The sequence below is a fragment of the Nematolebias whitei genome, chromosome 1, assembly GCF_014905685.2.
Source record: "Nematolebias whitei isolate Nwh7 chromosome 1, NemWhi1, whole genome shotgun sequence".
Classification (NCBI taxonomy): domain Eukaryota; kingdom Metazoa; phylum Chordata; class Actinopteri; order Cyprinodontiformes; family Rivulidae; genus Nematolebias; species Nematolebias whitei.
In genome coordinates, this window is record NC_056498.1 from 22,444,959 (window position 1) to 22,452,291 (window position 7,333).

Here is a 7,333-nt window from a genome sequence, read left to right on the forward strand (position 1 = left end):
ACATTGACAAATAGCACAAAAAAGTATGACCAAACAACACTTTAGTGTTTATTAACTCATCTATTAATAGAATCCCACCTTTTAAGAAGTACTTGAGCTGGTCATTTACTTGAACTTTATTACCATTTTCCCAGCGAAACAAGGTCCGGATATTAGTGAATTAACATGATCAGGGTGAAGCACACCTTTAGTATTAGTTGCTGTTTATACCAGTGCAGTTGCAGTTCTTCTGAACACCAGGTATCGCTAATAACAAATTATTAGCAAAAGGTGTAAAAATAGTACTCCTACAAAGCAGAAAAGACACAAGTCGTTCCCAAGCCAGAGAAGACACACAATCCCTCCAGCAAGTTCTGGGTCTTCCCCTGGGCCTCTTACCAGTGGGACATGCCCGGAAAACATCCAAAGGGAGGTGTCCAGGAGGCATCCTAATCAAGATGCCTGAACCACCTCGAGTCCTTTCGTTGCAGAGGAACAGCGGCTCTACTGTGAGCTCTCTCAGGATGACGGCACTCCGCACCCCATCTCTAAGGCTAAGCGAGCCCAGCCACCCTACGAAGGAAGCTCATTTTGGGCGCTTGTATCTGGGATCTAGTTCTTTCCGTCAAGATCCAAACCTCATGACCATTGATGAGGGTTGGACTGTAGACAGACCAGTAAATCAAGAGCTTTGCTTTTCAGCTTAGCCGTAACCTTTACATCGCTAGTTAAAATAATAAAAAATAAATAAATAAAAATAAAAAAGTAAGCCATGCATTGATTGATTTCTGGGGAACACAAATAATGGTAATAAGTATTTTGATGGAACAAGAGATTTTACTTTCTGCCTGCACACTTCAAAGAATGCAGTTTTTTTTTTTAACCATCCAATCTAAATTCAAACTCAGAAAGTCCTCTACTTATAACTTTGGCTTTTCTAAAATAAATAAATTTTAAAAAGCTGTGCTGTGTTGTTTGATTGCAATTACATAACGTCATAGATCATCTCATTAAGCTAATCTCACTGTGTATTATATAGATTGTACACGTAACTATAATATGAACTTACATGAACTGACCAAATCAATTATGGCACATAAAATGCAGATACTCAGGGTTCCCAGCATTTCATGAAAATAAAATTCCCTGAGTAAATCCAGAAATTCCAGGAGATATTTCAGTCCCATGAAACGCTCAGAATTTAGCGTCTTAGGTGGCAGGTATGGGATTTACTGTAGCAGTGACTGATTTAATGTGTAGCCTACGACATGTACACAGCATAATTAGTTATTTTGTATAACATCAGATAATAGAAAGCCACCAGAACCAATCAGTAAGGACACATGCACTTTGTACACTAAAAGCTGCACATGGACTCATTGATACTAAAATACTAGCATTAATACATCTATTCATCCATTATCTTTACCCGCTTCTTCCTTTTTGGGTCATGGGGGTCACTGGTGCCCATATCCAGCAATCACTGTGCGAGAGGCGGGGGACACCCAGGATAGGCCACAAGTCCATCACAGGGACAAACAGAAACAAATGAGACAAACAACCATTCACACTCTCACTCACACCTAGAGACAATTTAGAGTTAGCAATCAGTCTAACATGCATGTTTTGGGTCTGTGGGAGGAAACCAGAGAAATCCCTGCATGCACGGAGAGAACATGCAAACTCCACCCAGAAAGGACCTGGGACAGGTTTTGAACCGGCGACATTTACATGTACACATTAAAATCTCAGAAAGATCATATTTTAATCAGTGTTCAAATATCCAGTTTTCGTGTCTGGAAAATGTGAAAGCCATTCTCCAGGTTTTCCCAGAATTCCAGTCACAGGGAACCCTGTCATTTCTCTCCCCTTTGAGCCCTGTTGCATCTAGAAGAGCATCCAGAATAAAAAAATAACCAAATCTTATATTTCACTTGCTGTGGCAAGCTTAGCAAAATGAAGCAACCATGAAAAAACAAACACACCAACAGCAACATTAGAGATTAGAAATTCTTACTCTTTGTAATCTGGGTCACAATAATGAGTTTGAGGGTTATAACATGATCCATATGCGCTGAATCTTTGCATAGAAATGGAATGTAGAAACGAGACTTGCTTTAATATCAAAGGTTTTTATAAGATAAACAAACGTAGGAAGTCTTTTAATATTAACATTATTCCTTACTGGAAGCTCTAAAACAATATCCTCAAAATGCAAACTGACTTTAGACTAAATGTATTATTCCTGAGATCCCAGACAGAGCAATCTCCTGTTTCTGTCAAATCCAAATACAATGACAAGTCAAAGCACGTCAGGACCTAAAAATGAGTTTTCTTATCAGTCTCTGTCATCTCTTCATGTAAAATTCAAAACATTACATTATTACTGAGAGGTCAGTCCTGACTGAGGATATCGACCTTTAAAACAACGTTATACCTAAGCACTAAAAAAACCCTTCCAGATCAGTACCATTTAGAAAACAAAGAAACATGCTGCGGCATTTTGCTCAGTGTTTAAATTATTTATGTTGCAGATATTGTACAATCTATACAATGACTTCTAAAATTAATTTCAACAGCAAACAAGAACATCTTTAACGTTTAATTCTATATGTTTTTTACATTTAGGTTATGTTGGGGAAGGAGGGGTGTTTAAAACCTGAACCCTACTCAATTACAATGTTTATGTTATGTGACACTAATTTATGTTTTCCGTTTGCATTTCCTGAAAATTCCACCTCCTTCAGCAGCTTTTCAACCAGACCACAATATTTTACTTTGATGAATGAGAGAATTCACATCCCTTGAACTTTTCCACATACTTCTAAATATTTTACCATGTTTTTTATGTGATAGACCAACAGAAAGTAACACACAATTGTGATGTGGGAAACAAATTGTATTCAACCCCCTATACTCGAACACCTCTAACTAAAAGCTGAGAGATTTGAATAGTGAATGTTTATACTTAGTGTTTTTCTGGATTGGAATTAGGGAACACAAATAAACCTTAATGTTTTTGGTCCAATACATTCAAGTGGAAAAGAGTTGAACTGTTTATAAAAAAAATAGTTTTTTTTTTTTTGCTTGTCAGAGGCGACGCAGAATGACGGGTCCTGGCAAGCGAAGGGAGCAAGTTTATCCACCACTAGGTGAAATGGTGGAACACGGCCATCTTGGATTTTTGACTAGGGATGCATATTGGATTTTGGCCGAACAAATATTTTAAAATTTATTTGTCCAATAACCGATACCAATACCGATAATTTTTTCCCTATACCTACTTACAGAGACTACATAGCTTTCTCTGCTGTGGAATTAAAATACTACATTATTCTGCATGGTCTTTGTCAATTTGGGTTTCTACCAAATACAGATGCCAAAAAGGATTCTGAAAATGATGCAACACTTCAACTAGGATTATGCTTAATGTCAAATTTATTCATGACATTTACTCTCTCTAACACAATGACAACACTCGAACAGTGCAATGTTGTATATTTTCACAAATCTAAACTCAACCTGTTCACAACGACAAGTGAAAAGTGCATAAGTAGTAGTGTATTAATAGATATACTTGACAGTTTCTTGAATTAAAAAATTTACTTAAAACAGATGCCTTTTATATTGTGAGTTATTTTGACGGACTGGCCAATGTCCGATATTTAACTTTATCGCTAATATCGGCCGATACCGATACCATGCCGATAACATCGTGCATCCTTAATTTTGACATAACCTAATTATCGATAGGAACCTTTTTATGCTTAGATGCAGCCAAGCCCAAAATGGAAGCTGGTACCTCGTTTATTTTTCCCCAAAAAAAAAAAAAAAAAAAAAAAAAAAATTATTATAATTGACTTGACTTATCAAGCTCACAAAACTGATGGATAAAGGGTACTTCCAATTCCCCTCTTTGCTGTGCAAGGGGGGACAAAAATCCAGTGCAAATAACTTCAGAAGTCACCTAATTAGTTAATAGAATCTACTGAAGGTCATTTATTTTCAGTATAAGTACACATATTCTGTGAAGGGCTCAGGCCATTGGTATAAAGAATTACTAAACAAGCAGCATCATGAAGATCAAGGAACACACCAAACAGGTTATTTAATGGGTTTCCCTAGCTTCGAACCTTACTAGAGGTGCACAGATTTCCCTAATTTTGGGAAATTGGCCGATACTTGCATGATAAGCCGATTTTACTGATTTTTTTTAAGGTTAACAACAACTGTCTGAACTTCATTTATATTTCAGATCACTACCTCATGACCAGTTAAAACAAGTTTGTATTGTTTCTAGGATATTGTTCAAGGGTATGCTTTTCAACAAAAATAATATTGGAAAATTGAAGGTGCATTGTGACCTTACAACACCTGACCGTGTCGCTTATAAAACAAAATCGGTATCGGACAAAATCGAAATAGGCAGGTCAGACTTTTTAACTCTGTGATTGGAGATTGGCCAGAAAACTGCAATCAGTGCACCCCTAAACCTTACCCCTTGAACATTTATAATAAATGAAAAAGATAGCTGTTGAAAATAAAATAAGCTGAAATAAAACTAAATGTAGATATTCTGCAGGCTATGGCTATTAGTCATTAAAAAAATCCGTTCATTCAATAACTTAGTCCATAAAATAATCAATATAAAAAATATTAGTGTTAACTTGGTAATAAAAGTTTTTTTTCCCTCATAATTTCCATCTTTTAATCAGATAACCCAAAGATTGATATGAAGCCTTGCAGCATTTTGAAGTGTCCTTCAGCAGACCACTGAACCCTCAGTTTCTCCTGAAATACTCAGTGGTGTATGAATGAGAATAAAAACCCCTGTCTGTAAGCTACCACCCTCCAACATGGTTCTCCACCACAATAAGTTTCTGTGTCAAGTTTTGTATTAACATAATCATCATCTGTCACTTTCAGGCACATTTTGCTCCTGATGGGATCACATTGAATTAGCTCTGCTTAGCAGTTATATTAGGACATTTGTTGGGGCTGTTGTCACATTTCTTGACTGAATAATTTTCATGTTCATGTCAGTATAACCCAGCAGAAATGTTCAGTGTTTTATATATTTATAGAGTCTATTCAACCTCATCTATGTTTTACAAAACACTGTGCAGTATGCTTTACATTCACCCATTCATACGTCTTCCTGTTATACATTTACACTATATACAGTAAGGGAAAGGTCAGATCTTTCGAATTGATAGTATGTGGAAAAGATGTAGCGTGCGCTTTGAACAATAAGTTTGGAGAACTAGTTTAATTATGACTGGATTAACAAGCTAATGGCTAGTCTGAGCAGGACCAAGACCAAAGATGATTGTTGTATCTTAAAGCAACACCAATCTCTAAAATGTCATAGCTGTCCATGCAAATGCTATTTTATAAAACTTTTCACTGCAGTAATTTCAAGTTACAGTATTATAAAAATAATGCGTTATTCCAGAAGTAAGTAACCTGGGCCACAAATTAAATGCTACATTTAGCTGCTGATTTTTGAGCTAACAAACGATCACAGATTTTTACAATAACAACAGAATAAAAAAATTGACAGACATTGACGGAAAAGTTCCCACAAAACTCACACTTTCAAAAGTACAAACAATTTTTTAAGGTCTTTGTGGAGAAGTATTTCAGTTTTAGATGAAAATATATGATACTTGGACTAAGTATTTTTTATACTAAGAAAAGATTTAAGATACTTGCGATCAGATCCCTAGAGTGTGTAAGCAGGCAACCTTTGTTAGATAACCCAGGGACACACACTTAATTTACGCGAGTGAGACCAATAGCAAAACACAGGATGTAACACAAATCAACCTCAACAGATATCAAAGTTCATGCTCAATAATCCAGGTCCAAAATCCCACAAAGTTCAGTCAGGTCATCTGGACGGTTTCAGTTTTTGTTGAGACGTTTCGTTCTTCATCCAAAGGACGTCATCAGTCTGAGGAGCCACAACAAACTGAATCCCACAAGCAGCACACTCACATAGTGGGCCAACCAGTTTGACCTCTCCCGGGAGAGGGCGAGCCCCAGAAACCATCTTATCACCATAAAACTGGTTGGTCCACTATATGAGTGTGCTGCTTGTGGGACTGAGTTTGTTGTGGCTCCTCGGACTGATTGAAGTACTTTGGATGAAGGACAAAACGTCTCAACAAAGAAAAAGAAACCGTCCAAATGACCTGATTGAACTTTGCTGGAACTTCAATAAATGTTCATCTGGCTTATGTCAGACTACCATAATCTGCTGTAAACCTACTTCTGTTTCTGCACTGAAACAGATCTGATCTGTCTGTTTTTGCTCTGCTAAATGTCAATGTGCCTTGATTGCTTATCACGTGGGTTTAGTAGCAGAAAACAGCACGAATTTGGGGGCATGAAACATCAATTATGCAACCAATCAGCAAATGCCTAGCTTCATTGTTACTGCCATTCTATTTTCGAAGTCATTGCCTTATTTTTATCATTAACCTCAACTTTAAATAATAACCTTCAGTGCCCGGATAAGCCAACTAAAAATAAACACACCTGTGACTCTACTATTTACTATTACACTGTTACAATTGCGTGTTTGTCTTTAGTCATTTTCGCAGAAACTCTGCAAGACATACTTTTATAATATCACTGCTTCACCTTTTCTTTTGCTCATACTGTACTAATGTAGCCTGATATCAGTGTAGGCTTTCAAACAGCATGCCTGCAACGCAGAATCAGAGGAGAGGGAACATTGCTGGCGTCAAAAGCAGCATGGTACCCTGTTCCAGCTCTCTATTTTAAACAAACAACAATTTGGCTCTGTGATTGCAACAAAAAAAAAGCATAAACTTGTACTAGAAACTCTCTAAACTTTACTAAAGAGGCAACAAAGTTGTAACAGTTCTGCAATGAAACGATACTTTGAAAAACTCGCCATCCACTCACTGTTTGCATCTCTTTTCTGCAACTAATACTTTACAGCCAGTAACACACACATGATTATCATTCACAGATATTTTAAAATGATTAGTAAGAAACAAGTGTGAAATACTATTGTTTTATTAAAACCAGTTGACTTAAGACAGGAAGAGATTTTCAAATATTCAAAGAAACATTCAAATTTAAAAAGTTTGAGTGTTTTATCACATTCTCTGCCATCTACTTCTGTAAATTATCTACAAAAAAAAAATCTACTTGTAGATTTTTGAACATGTAGATTTCTAATTTTGACCTTTATCCATGCTCAAAATAATTTTAATACCGTTTTTAAAGCAAAAATGCATGTTTTATGTTAAAAATGGACACTCTTCTCTTGCAAAAAGAGAACAAATGCATGGATGTTTCATATATATATATATATATA

General features: G+C 36.3%; 2 protein-coding genes across 2 annotated transcripts in view; both read right to left on the reverse strand.

Moving 5' to 3' along the window:
* The window catches only part of vax2 (ventral anterior homeobox 2), a 74,028-nt gene that overhangs the window by 54,745 nt on the left and 11,950 nt on the right, over positions 1-7,333 (reverse strand). The window lies entirely within an intron of this gene.
* The window catches only part of c1h20orf27 (chromosome 1 C20orf27 homolog), a gene marked incomplete in the record, with an annotated part of 71,458 nt that overhangs the window by 31,359 nt on the left and 32,766 nt on the right, over positions 1-7,333 (reverse strand).